At 41.1% G+C, this 14,375-nt stretch overlaps 1 protein-coding gene across 1 annotated transcript in view; it reads right to left on the reverse strand.

The window, feature by feature from the left end:
- LOC126184929 (ubiquitin-conjugating enzyme E2 J1-like) overlaps nt 1-14,375 on the reverse strand; it is a 53,434-nt gene that overhangs the window by 26,459 nt on the left and 12,600 nt on the right. The window lies entirely within an intron of this gene.

The following is a 14,375-nucleotide window of genomic DNA, read 5'->3' on the forward strand; positions in this document are numbered from 1 at the left end:
CAACAGGTAAAAATAATCTTCATCTAGAAAAAACTCACAAGACTACAGACTGGAAATATAAAATGTTGATTCAGATTTAGCAGGAGCTGTAATCCTGCTGCACTTTCTGTCAACACTACAAATACAGTTCGGTAGTTTTCATAATCCCCAGTAATTATCAAATGTCTTCTTCCACAATTATTGAATTACTTTTGGTAAATATCCTGGCTGCTGATGTTCATCTGTAACCTCTGACATTTTAGCCATAATTATTCAAATGCACCCAGGAAAAGTAGAAGTGGGAAACACATTCAACTCTTTCAACACCTTCAGGCTAGTTCATACAAGCGAAATGTTTGCAGAACATCAGCTTTGCAGTAACATTTTGAGAGCTCCCACACTTAAAGTTTTGACAAATTTTGAGAAAGTCCTGCATTTATCTTAAGGTTGACATGTTGCTCCTTCTGACACATCTGGCAAAAAGACAAACTCAATTGCAATTACGACAAAGACTGATGACCTTTCTTATCATTCAACTAAGGATGAGACAAATCAAATAATTACCAAAAATGATGTGATTTCTGAAATATGCCTGATGCAAATGACTGATGCTACAAAAATAAATAAATGAAAATAATGACCAATAAGAAGGAAACATCAGTGGCAGCATGCATTATAATTTCTTACAAGGTGTTCCTACACTCTTTTTGGGAGAAAAACCAGTAATAATTACATCGATTCTTTTGTATTACATGAAAATGATCACCTTAGACAATTATTTAATTGTAAAGAATGATACCGTATTTACTCGAATCTAAGCCGCACCTGAAAAATGAGACTTGAAATAAAGGGAAAAAAAATTCCCGAATCTAAGCCGCACCGGAAATTTGAGACTCAAAATTCAAGGGGAGAGTAAAGTTTTAGGCCGCACCTCCAAATCGAAACAAAGTTGGTCCATTGTAATATGAGACACAATTTAGGTCGAATGAATGACGATACAGCTACAGTAGTTTGGTTCGAGTCGTAAGCTTAGCAGTTAAGCTTTACCAGGTAGCCATTGCTATGCGTCAGGCGCTCCATCCGTATTTATACGGGTACCCTTCCTTTTTCACGTGCTTCGTCTGGTTTGAATCAATTGCTTATTTTGCTTTGATCTCATAAGTGCTGTTTTCTTTGTTATAGGTGTTTGCGTCACTCTAAGCTGAAAATGCATTACTGTACTGTGTCACGCATTGTTTGTCGCATTCTGATGGTGCGTGTTTACGGCCTGTCACCGCTCGCGGCATGGCTTGCTTTTGTGCGCGCTACCGTCGCTTACAATTAAAAAAAAAAAGAGAGAGTAATCGTCTCATTTGCGAAGCAATGGCAAGAGACTGCTATTTGTTGTTACTTCCACTGCTGCTTTCTTTGATAATGATCAACAAGAACCAAATAATAGACTGCGTATGATAGAACATGTTCTGGACGAGAGTAAGGTGAAAATGTTTCTCCGTTTGAAAATCTTTGCGGCCGCTTCTTTAATACATTAAATTCTGCACAGAAATTAGAGTCATCTTAGAATTAAAAATCTAGTCAGTTGACGTGCTTCATTTCTGACTGTATCACTATTAGGCATAAGAATAATACGAATATAAACATGACACGATACGTATCTTATGGTGAAGAGAATACTGCATGTGATTCACATTTCATCATGTTCCTATTAGCAACCATCTCTTCTCACAGGTAGGAAAAAATTCAGAAAGTAGAGTTGGCCATATTGACAAACATCCCAAACAGTCTTGCATGTCGGATTTTCGTAGTACATTGAAATTCTGCTACATTTGAAGATGAACAATACAGAATTTGTATTTACTTCGTTGGATAATGTATGAAAATGCAGTGGTCGAAACTCGGGGCGGAGAAAAAAAGCTCGTCTTCCACCTTTCTTTTTTTTTTTTAATTTATTTACTGACGCGGAGGTTTTGGCGCCAGTATTTATCTTTGTGCCTACAAAGCATGCCTGTGTAGAGCTACATATATTCGACGGCATAAGTTAGTTGTGGCGGCACCTACCAACTTTTTTCAGAACTTCCACTTGCTTTGCACTCGATCCTAAGCCGCAGGCGGCTTTTTGGATAACAAAAACCGTAAAAAAGTGCGGCTTAGATTCAAGTAAATACGGTACTTACACCAATAAAAACTGAACATTAAACAAGCCATATTACATAAGCGTTGCTCTAAAATGGATTTCTGCACGGAGTGAGGAAGTGTCAGCAGTAGATTAGTTCTTTTTATTATGTTTCAGAAGAATTTAGTCATAGAACTACAACAAATAACAAACAAAACCGAACAACGAAATTAACAGAGTTGTACATGTAAACTGATACGCTTACTGTCACCACACTCAAGTCAAATCCAAAAACAGGGTATTAAATGAAATACAACACTTAGCAGTGTAAGCACATTTATTACGAACACCAATAGACAACACAGAATGGATCTAAATCTACATCTACATGGATACTCTGCAAATCACATAGAAGTGCCTGGCGGAAGGTTCACCAAAACACCTTCACAAATCTCTATTATTCCAATCACATATAATGCGCGGAAAAAACGAACACCAATATCTTTCCGTGCAAGCTCTGATTTCCCTTACTTTATTATGGTGATCGTTTTTCCCTAAGCAGGTCAGCAACGGTAAAATACTTTCGCATTCGCAGAAGACAGTTGGTGACTGAAATTTCGAGAGAAAATTCTACTACAATGAAAAACACCTTTGTTTTAATTATGTCCACCCCAAATCCTGTATCATTTCAGTGACACTCTGTCCCCTATTTTGCAATAATATAAAACATGCTGCCCTTCTTTGAACTTTTTTAATGTACTCTGCCAATCCTATCTGGTAAGAATCCCACACCGCACAGCAGTATTCTAAAAGATGACAGCCAATCATAGTGTAGGCAGTCTCTTTAGTAGATCTGTTACATTTTCTAAGTGTTCTGCAAATAAAATGTAGTCTTTGGTTAGCCTTCCCCACAGCATTTTCTTTCCAATTTAAGTTGTTCATAATTGTAATACCTAGGTATTTAGTTGAATTTACAGCCTTTAGATTTTACTGATTTATTGTGTAAATGAAGTTTAACGGATTTCTTTTAACATTATGGGGATGACCTCACACTTTTCATTATTTAGGGTCAATTTCCAATTTTCGCACCATACAGACATCTTTTCTAAATCATCATCATCATCATTTAAGACTGATTATGCCTTTCAGCGTTCAGTCTGGAGCATAGGCCCCCTTATACAGTTCCTCCATGATCCCCTATTCAGTGCTAACATTGGTGCCTCTTCTGATGTTAAACCTATTACTTCAAAATCATTCTTAACCGAATCCAGGTACCTTCTCCTCGGTCTGCCCCGACTCCTCCTACCCTCTACTGCTGAATCCATGAGTCTCTTGGGTAACCTTGCTTCTCCCATGCGTGTAACATGACCCCACCATCTAAGCCTGTTCGCCCTGACTGTTACATCTATAGAGTTCATTCCCAGTTTTTCTTTGATTTCCTCATTGTAGACACCCTCCTGCCATTGTTCCCATCTACTAGTACCTGCAATCATCCTAGCTACTTTCATATCCGTAACCTCAACCTTGTGGATAAGGTAACCTGAATCCACCCAGCTTTCGCTCCCATACAACAAAGTTGGTCGAAAGATTGAACGGTGCACAGATAACTTAGTCTTGGTACTGACTTCCTTCTTGCAGAAGAGAGTAGATCGTAGCTGAGCGCTCACTGCATTAGCTTTGCTACACCTCGCTTCCAGTTCTTTCACTATGTTGCCGTCCTGTGAGAATATGCATCCTAAGTACTTGAAACCGTCCACCTGTTCTAACTTTGTTCCTCCTATTTGGCATTCAATCCGTTTATATTTCTTTCCCACTGACATTACTTTCGTTTTGGAGATGCTAATCTTCATACCATAGTCCTTACATTTCTGATCTAGCTCTGAAATATTACTTTGCAAACTTTCAATCGAATCTGCCATCACAACTAAGTCATCCGCATATGCAAGACTGCTTATTTTGTGTTCACATATCTTAATCTCACCCAGCCAGTCTATTGTTTTCAACATATGATCCATAAATAATATGAAAAACAGTGGAGACAGGTTGCAGCCTTGTCTTACCCCTGAAACTACTCTGAACCACGAACTCAATTTACTGTCAACTCTAACTGCTGCCTGACAATCCATGTAAAGACCTTTAATTGCTTGCAAAAGTTTGCCTCCTATTCCATAATCTTGTAGAACAGACAATAACTTCCTCCTAGGAACCCGGTCATATGCCTTTTCTAGATCTACAAAGCATAGATACAATTCCCTGTTCCACTCATAACACTTCTCCATTATTTGCCGTAAGCTAAAGATCTGGTCCTGACAACCTCTAAGAGGCCTAAACCCACACTGATTTTCATCCAATTGGTCCTCAACTAATACTCACACTTTCCTTTCAACAGTAGCTGCGAAGATTTTACCCACAACGCTGATTAAAGAGATACCTCTGTAGTTGTTACAATCTTTTCTGTTTCCATGTTTAAAGATTGGTGTGATTACTGCTTTTGTCCAATCTGATGGAACCTGTCCCGACTCCCAGGCCATTTCAATTATCCTGTGTAGCCATTTAAGACCTGACATTCCACTGTATTTGATGAGTTCCGACTTAATTTCATCCACCCCAGCCGCTTTATTGCACTGCAATCTACTGACCATTTTTTCCACTTCCTCAAATGTGATCCTATTTCCATCATCATTCCTATCCCATTCTACCTCGAAATCTGAAACAGTACTGATCGCATTTTCACCTACATTGAGCAACTCTTCAAAATATTCCCTCCATCTGCCCAAGGCATCCACAGGATTCACCAGCAGTGTTCCTGACCTGTCCAAAATACTTGTCATTTCCTTCTTACCTCCCTTTCGAAGACTGCTAATTACACTCCAGAATGGTTTTCCAGCAGCTTGACCCATAGTCTCCAACCTGTTTCCAAAGTCTTCCCACGATTTCTTCTTGGATGCTGCAATTATCTGTTTGGCTTTGTTTCTTTCTTCAACATAACTTTCTCTATCTACCTGGGTTCTGGTATGTAGCCATTTTTGATACGCCTTCTTTTTCCTTTTACAGGCTGCCTTGACTGTATCATTCCACCAAGCTGTTTGCTTCATCCTACTTTTACACACTACTGTTTCAAGACATTCTTTAGCCACTTCTAGTACTGTGTCCCAGTACCTTGTCCATTCCTTTTCCAATGACTGTAATTGACTACATTCAACTAACTGGTACCTTTCTGAGATCGCTGTTATGTACTTGTGCCTGATTTCCTTATCCTGAAGTTTCTCCACTCTTATCCTCCTACATATGGACCTAACCTCCTGCACTTTCGGCCCCACAATCCCAATTTCATTGCAGATTAAATAATGATCAGTGTCATCAAAGAATCCCCTGAATACACGTGTGTCCCTCACAGCCTCCCTGAATTCCTGATCTGTTATTATATAGTCAATGACAGATCTGGTTCCCCTGCCTTCCCAAGTATACCGGTGAATGTTCTTATGTTTAAAAAAGGAGTTTGTGATTACTAAGCCCATACTGGCACAGAAATCCAAGAGTTGTTTCCCGTTACTGTTGGTCTCCATATCCTCTCCAAATTTACCCATAACCTTTTCATACCCTTCTGTTCGATTTCCAATCCTGGCGTTAAAATCACCCATGAGCAGAACACTGTCCTTGTCCTTTACTCTAACAACTACATCACTGAGTGCCTCATAAAAACTATCCATCTTATCTTGATCTGTCCCTTCACAATGCGAATATACTGACACAATCCTAATTTTCTTGCTAGACACTGTCAAATCTATCGACATCAGTCGTTCGTTTACATACCTTATTGCAACTACGCTGGGTTCCATTTCTTTCCTGATGTAAATCCCTACACCCCATTGTACTATTCCTGCTTTGACTCCTGACAGGTAGACCTTGTATTCTCCCACTTCCTCTTCTTTCTCACCCCTTACCCGAATGTCACTAACAGCTAAAACGTCCAGCCCCATCTTACTTGCAGCCTCTGCCAGCTCTACCTTCTTCCTAGAGTAGCCCCCATTGATATTAATAGCTCCCCATCTCATTACCATTTGTTTGCCAAGTCGTATCTTAGGAGTCCCTGGTTTGTCAGTTAGAGGTGGGACTCCGTCACCTCCAAAGGTCCGACGCATTTTGCTCTGATTATTGCCAGCATCATATTTAAAGTACCAGGGAAGCAGGTTGCTAGCCTTACTTGCCCCGAGTCCCATTGGGTTCTACCCCTAACGGCTGAGGGACTAACCGGTGGATTTGGTAGTCTTTGCCGTATGAGCACGAAGGTGACCACGACTCAGAATATGTCCGAGATGCCCAGCCTTATTCCAAAGTAACTGGTATCCCGACTGTCGGGACCACTTACTTGGCCACTCATACGTTGCCCGTGGTTCATGAACATAAGCACGCAATTTCACTGCAAACCGCTTGTGTGGTACAGAGTCAAAAGCCTTTTCCAGAAATACAGAATCAATCTGAAATAACTTGTCAATTGCAATCAACACTTTGTGCAAGCAAAGAGCTAGTTGTGTTTCACAAGAACTATGCTTTCTAAATTTGTGTTGTCTGTGTGTCAATAGATCGTTTTCTTCGAGGTAATTCAAAATGTTTGGACACAATATATGTTCCAAAACCCTGCTGCATATCAACGTCAATGATATGGGCCTGTAATTTAGTGGGTTACTCCTACTACCTTTCTCGAACATTGGTGTGACATGTGTGACTTTCCTGTCTTTGGGTATGGATCTTTTGTCGATCGGACGGCTGTATATGATTCTTAAGTATGGAGCTATTGTATCAGCATATTCTGAAAGTAATCTAACTGGTATATAATCTGGACCAGAAGACTTGCTTTTGTTAAGAGATTTAAGTTGCTTCACTACTCTGAGGATATCTACCTCTACGTTACTCATGTTAGCAGCTCCTGGACATATAGTGCAGTTATTTATACATACAGTGAATATTCCAGATCATGCAAACTTACACACGTAAGATATTCTAAGAGCCTTCCAGAAATGATAATTAAACAAGAAATAACTTCTGGTGGTTGTGTTTGAATGGCGACACACACATGCCAGACATCAATCCTAACAACTGCCTCACACTGTATGCACCACAACTTGCGGCACTGATCCCTCTCCTGGAGTAACAGTAACCCACTGTTTCAGAAGCTGTCATTGCAGCCAACTATGGTACCCTGGATCTAGATCTTGTCCATGTTCCTCTGGCAGATTCTCACATCCTCTTCAACCACACTGAGCATTGAAGGCAGTCCCTCTTGTCGAAGAATCGTGATTGACAAATATGTCTTCAGCTTCCTCAATCCTCCCATTGCCACTCTGGACTTTAGTACAGAGTCATACAGAGGACATGGACAACATCTATGTGCTTTTGTCTTCCTGATGAAAGATCATAATCTTGACTTCATATGTGACGTCCAACAAGTGACAAATGATATAATATGGCCCACAAAAGTTTTTAGTAACTTTTCCAATAGTCCTCCTTTCCGGTCTTTTCAATACCAAGTCTCCCAACCGTATCTCACTGGCCACTGCTTGGCCTTATGGCACTCTCAATCCTTCTACTTTGTGTCCAAAGTCCATACATGAGCCAGCTGCCTTGCTTCTTCAGACCTGGTGATCACGTATTTCATGCAGGTATCCTTCATATCACACAGTTGAAATGGGAAGAATGTATCCACTTACACAACCATGGAGTAGGAAGAACAATGTGAAGCCTGTAGTCTCTTGCTTCAGTGTGTCACATGCGAATGTAACAACGGGCATTATTGTCTCCCAATTTCTCTGCTTGCCACCAACATACACCAAGAGTATATCTGTCAATGTCTCATTATAGCATTCTGTAGTGCGTTTAATCTGTGGATTGTAAGCCACTGCCATCCTGTGGGTGACATCGTAATGTGAAATTACCTCTGATACTAGTCTTGAATGGAAAACTTTTTTACTACCAGAAATCATCTCACATCAAAATGATGTCTTCTACAAGACACTTTGCATTTCTGGAGCTTCAGCAGACACCACAGCTTTATTGACAGCATAGCAATGGAGGTAATCAGTGCAGATTCCCAGTGGTTGACTTTGGGGACCTCCCCAAGAGAGAGAGATTTAAATGTTGAGGAACAACGCTACTGCAAGAGGAATGGCCACCAGATACTCTAGAGCTAATTGCAGCACATGCTTATTCTGCCAAAGAGCAGTACCTCCAGTTAGCTGTGTTTGTGTTAGAGAGAATTCTGTATTCTACACTTTAGCAAACTATATCATGAACTCTGATAAGAAGATATAGTAAGTTGATCTGATGTGATATAACTGACAGCTGCCACCACTCCACTGCAACCACACTCTAAGAGGTGGACTGCCGCACAGGCTGACCTATCACAGCCAGCTTCACCTGCCACCACAGAGGTCGTATATCATTACTTCAACAAGTAGTGTCAAAGTTCTCAGCTGCTACAAATGGCTGGAATGTGGACGTTTATGCCAGCTTCAGCTTGCAGCTTTGATGATGCAGCATGGTGAGATTCCCCACCCCTCCCTCCTTTACTGTTTGTGTGCAAGGGGAGGGTTGGGAGAACATATCAGAAAATACTGTGGACAATCATGCGGCCAATGAGATGCAAGCTGTGCGTTCTGTTGGGCCATTGCACAGGCAGTGTCTTATGTGTCACGTGTCCCAGTGCTACGGTCATTTTACCAAGCTGCGTACAGAGTCAATGACGATTGCATAAAATGATTAAAAGCAGTGTGTTGTTATTGAAAGAGTCTGTATTTCTGCCGTCTTTGTTTTTTCTCTGTTATTGTGTTATATTTAATTTTGGTGGATAAAGGTTCCGCTATGTCACAGGCAAATACACAGGTTGTTTCCCCGCAGGAGGCATTTCAAGCTCTATTAGATGCAATAGAGGTTCTAAAGGCAGACAACATTCAGATGCACTATCCCTTTTTCGGGCCAGACAGTGGAGGACGTGTTGGCATTTATAGGTGGCCTAGAATCAGCCAAAAGACTACAGCCGGGCAGTTGAACAATTATTGTAGATGGCCAAACTGAACTTAACAGGTGATGCTAAGTGGTATGTTACATATCATGAGGATGTGACAAATCATATACAGTCAGGTAGCTTAAGGAAGAGATTTTGCAGTACTGTAGGAAACAAAACAGGTTCTTTCATGAGCAACTGAGTGGAGTGTGTCAGAGGCGAAATCAATTGGCGGATAGTTTATATAAGAGAAATAAATGCTCAGACCTATCAGTTGACAGAGAACAGTGAGGCAAACAGTGTTATTCTTCAGGAAGTAGAGCATGGAATACTGGATGCTTTTCTAAGGGGGCTTCCGTGTGATATTGTAGAGGAGGGTCTATACAGGAAACCCCAGAGGTCTGGCCAATAGTATCAGGATAATCATAGAGTTAGAAGAGTTGGATGTGCTGACAGGGATGCAAGACCAAAGGAGCATCTTCTTTGCAGATGTGAGGTGCTACAAGTGTGGGCAAAGGTCACATTTAGAGGCAATGTAAGCAACCACAGCCTGAACAGCTCCAGGGGTTAACAGAGGCAACCAACCACTCGATATGATTGAGACAGACAGCTTATATATGTTTAGCCAGATGAAAGTGGATAACTGCTATGTTTTGATAATTGTAAATCATTTTTTGTGATATGTCACTGTGACTGTCATTCAAAATCAGAAAGTAAATACATAGCGCAGTTGATAGTAGACAACTAGTTTTGAATAATGTGACACCACCAACTGCACTTTTCTTTTTATTTTAGAATCCATGACTGGTTTTGGCCTCCAAGGCCATTGCCCAGATATATGTGAGGTGTAACCTGCACCTACATGCTTCATATTCTGAGCAAGAAATTAAATGAGTGGTTGTTGAAGTCTGGCATCCCCGAGACTATAATCACGGATCAGGGCAACAACTTATGTCAGAGCTAATGAAATAATTGTGTCACCTGGTATGTATCTGGAAACTAAGAACTACACTGCTGCACCCATAAGTTAATGAGAGAACTGAACACATTCACCAAACAACCAGGAAGATGCTGAGATATTATGTCAATAGTCACCTTCAGCACAAGGATGTTTATCTACCATATGTTATGGCTGTGTATAATTCAAAGGTGCATGACAGTATCAGTCTCTTGCCAAACGAGATAGTGTGTGGAAGGAAGATGCCATCACCATTTGAGGTTATGAAACCAATGGCAGAAAGTAAACACAGGGAACCTGTATGCAACTTTGCTAAAACATTACAGGATGTGTGGAAGTGAGTGCAGTAGGTGAACATGAAGGCACTCCAAGCATCACGAGAAAATGGGACAGCATAGGAATCCCCAGAGTATACGGTTGGCCCACGAGTGATATTAACTTGCTGGTGTAAACTGAAGGGTAAGACGAAGAAATTTATTATGCAATATGAGGTACTGTACCAAGATGTGGAAATGATGTCACTGGTAAATGTTAAGCTGCAACTGGCAACATGGACGGCCATTGTCCTTGAAGGGTGCACTTGTCCTTTTAATGACGCTCCAGACAGGTTACCACAGGTACTAGTGACACGCCTGGGAAGATGGAGCACGTAAAAAGTGAAGCAAGAAGACTGAAACACACATGCAAGCCACATGTGAAGTACACTGAACACACTCAGATCACACAAGTAAATAGGTAGATTACCATGTGTATTTTGACAGTATTTATTCTTTGTGATTAATTGTGTAGAAAATATGGGGTCCTTGTAAAAGTTGTGGAAGTTTATGTTTTTTCATGTAATTTTCTTGTTTTTGTCAATATAGGCAGATTTACTTCACATGCTTTGAAGTTTTTGTAGCTGTAGGCATGGTAGGGAGTTTACTGTGTAAGGAATTGGGAAAGACGAGGATGTATTGACGTAACAGGAAGGTTTATTCATTCATGATGCGTATGTGGAAAGAGTTGCAAGCATCCAGCCTTTTAAAAAGGGGGGCAGGAGGAGGAGGAGGAGGAGGAGATATAATGTCACAATCATGGATGACCATAAGTGCCTTCAAGCGATTTCTGTGAGGTGAGTTGTGAGGAATTTATGTGGTTTACGGCACACTGAGGATTTGCCAGTGGTTATTGGATTAATGAGAATCAGTGCTGGCAGACGAATGTTGTTTTAAGAATTTTTGGGGAGAATATTGTTTATTTTGCTTTATCAATGCATTTGAAATTATGTTTTTTTTTTAGTTAAAAGTAATTGTGAGGCTGTGCATATCATGACAAGGGAGTAGCAAGGAACGGGTTTTGTGTATGCTTGACCCAAGTCGTCCAGACAAATGAAAAGGCTTTCAAGTTACAGTTGTTTTTAGGGAAAGCAGGAGTAAGAGGAGGCCTACTTTATTTACTGCCACTGTACCCTTACTTTCAAATAACCCGAATGTACTGGATCTATTACATGTTCAAACACAAAGTGGTCATCATAAACTGCTATGAGCAGGGTCAACTTAAAGGGATGATGAGACTGGAACTGTGGGGTAGTGGATTACCTATTAATGACACAATTAGTGACATATAAGGAGCAGCTTTTCATCTCTCAGCTACTTAGTGAATAAACACAGTGCTCCCATTGCATCAATCAGCATCTTACTGAACTAATATTAGAAAATAGCTATTAATTTAACAAGTATCAACAAACAATGTGATTCACAATGAATTAGAGCAAGAAGAACTGGAGAATGTTGTACACTGTTGCGGTTGGTATAACCTCTGGCATAATTTTGTTGCAGATCATGTGGGGGAGTGGGCTGTGTGGCAACCTGGTGGGGCCCAGTGAAAGACTGGTGGCTGCAAAAAACACTTTATTACTTTTTAATCACACATTTCTTAGTTGTCAATGTGAGGCAAACAAGCCTCACTTCAGCATGGCTGGCTGGTGATTGTCAACAGATAGCTGGCCTCTGCCCAGCAGAACGGTACATGTGTCAGCACCCTGTGATACTGACATCATGCCAGGCAGCAAGCCAGCCATCTGTCAGTAGGCCCAGACCCTGACATTAGCAAAACAGTTCTTCTCACTGTGTCTGCCATCTGCTGTTGAATGCCCACACCCCAGTGCCTCAGGCACAGCTTGTACCTTCCGAGGTGATGAGGGAAGAATGATGCATTTGCAATACGACTTGCTGCCTCCTGCCAGGGGTCTGGCATCAGCAGATGCAAATGGTAGGTCTGCTGTGCTGTGCTATCAAGTCTTACAAAGTAGACTTAGTGTGGGAAGCAGCTGCCCAGACCATGTCTCAGGCAGCTGTAATTCTTTGCTTGTCCCTGATGCTGGAAAATCTCATACCACCTGTATCAATCTCTGATCAGGCCTCACACCATCCTTACTAATTACTTGTCCCAAGTAATTTACCTGTTCCAAAATAAAATGATACTTCTTGGTACTCAGTATTAAACGTGCAGTCTGTCATCTCCTGAATACTTCCCTTGGTCACTGCCTGTGTTCTTGTATAAACATATGTCATCCAAATACACTAAACACTTATGGGGCTTTAATCCCTTCAACACTCCATTTTTTAAAAAAATGGTGACATGATGCTGGTGCACTTTTCAAAGCAAATGGCATCCTTCTACAGTCTTAACATCCCCAAGGTACTAAAAATGCAGTCTTTGGTCTATCCTCTCAAATCATCTCCAACTGATGGTACTCACCCCTCAAATTCATCATTGAGAAATACCAGTGCTGCCCAAGATACTCAATTGTTTCAGTGATATTTAGAATGGGGTAAGAATCTGTGGTCATCTCACTGTATTTCCTTGAATCATCCATAGACTGTTTTGTTACAATTCCAATTCCTGCTCCCCGTGGGCTACAGCCCTCTTCTATTGTGGGGTTATAAAGTGCAGCTACTCAAAGAGGTCCACATGGGCTGTAATACTGTATGTCACTGAAACTTGGTACACATTCTAGTACATAATTGCAGACTGGATTTACGATGGAAAAAAAATAGTTCCAATTTTGGTCACTAGATGCAAACCTAGCGCTGTGAATAGGAAACATTTTTGGAAAGCTGCATTATGCAGACTTATCACTGAGTGAGCTGCATGATGTGTTGCTCCATCTTGCTTGGAAACAGTGGTTTCCACACAATTGTGCTCTTCCAAAACAAGAATCACATCCTGTACAAGGAGGTCTCAATAACATGCACATGTCACGGTACGCCTGATAGCCCCTCTGAGTGTATTCTCTTCAAAGAATAATGGACTGAGAATAAAGACGGTGTCAATCCACGCCACACAGGCATATAGGGCGAATGCAATTGCTCTTTGTGCACAACACACGGTTTAACACTACGCCAAAATCAGCAGTTCTGTGCATTCACTGCACCCTGTGCCTCATCACTCCATAGCATATTGTCTGCCCACATGTCATCAACTTTGATCCATGGCAGAAAACAAGATTCAGAACATTGCTGCAGATCATGACATTGCTGCGCTGTCAGAATATTACACGAGTATCAGTGTGAAATACACCACAAAACTTTCTGTGATGTGGATCACGGGATGGACAAATTTCAGACACTGCATGAGCTCCCACCTCGTCAATAACTTCCACTGATATAGGACGCCTTCCATTCCAGATGCCACACCAAGCTCACTCATATTTTTGAATGTCATTAACATCATTTTTAAACCATTTAATGACCAGAAGCATCTCCTCAGAGCTTTACGTCAGAGATACTCTCTCAATGGAGCGCTATAATTGTTCACATAAAACACTTTCACTAACAGCATACAGTCTCTCTTCTCGGCAGCCACATAGATAACTCAAATTATGGCCTGTCAAATGAGTGTGTGGCTGTCATATTATCATACAAACAGTGTAAAGCACCAGACATGCATCTGGTGGCCACAACTGGAACTGTTGCAGGCATTCTGCACCTTTTCATAGTTTGCATCTTTTGTGCAGAAATCTTCCTCTTCTGGAATCTCTAACATTGCCACTAATGTTCCCTTTGGTCCTCAGCACCAAAATTACCCACACTGATAGGTGTTACCTCACCTCTGTCCTTTTCCTGTATGTGTACAACACTTTACCCTACTAGGCAACACACTGTATTCAATACATCACTAACCTTCAGCATTTCCAGAGTACACATCATATCAACTGCTAAGTCAAGCTCCACACTCGCCCAAAGCAGCTTCCCAGTGCTGTTCGACACGCAATCATGCGAATTAAGCCTCAATGTCATTGCTCATAGTGTAACTTGATTGCTTATTATGACAAATCAAAACTGACA

This window comes from Schistocerca cancellata, chromosome 1 (genome assembly GCF_023864275.1).
Source record: "Schistocerca cancellata isolate TAMUIC-IGC-003103 chromosome 1, iqSchCanc2.1, whole genome shotgun sequence".
NCBI lineage: Eukaryota > Metazoa > Arthropoda > Insecta > Orthoptera > Acrididae > Schistocerca > Schistocerca cancellata.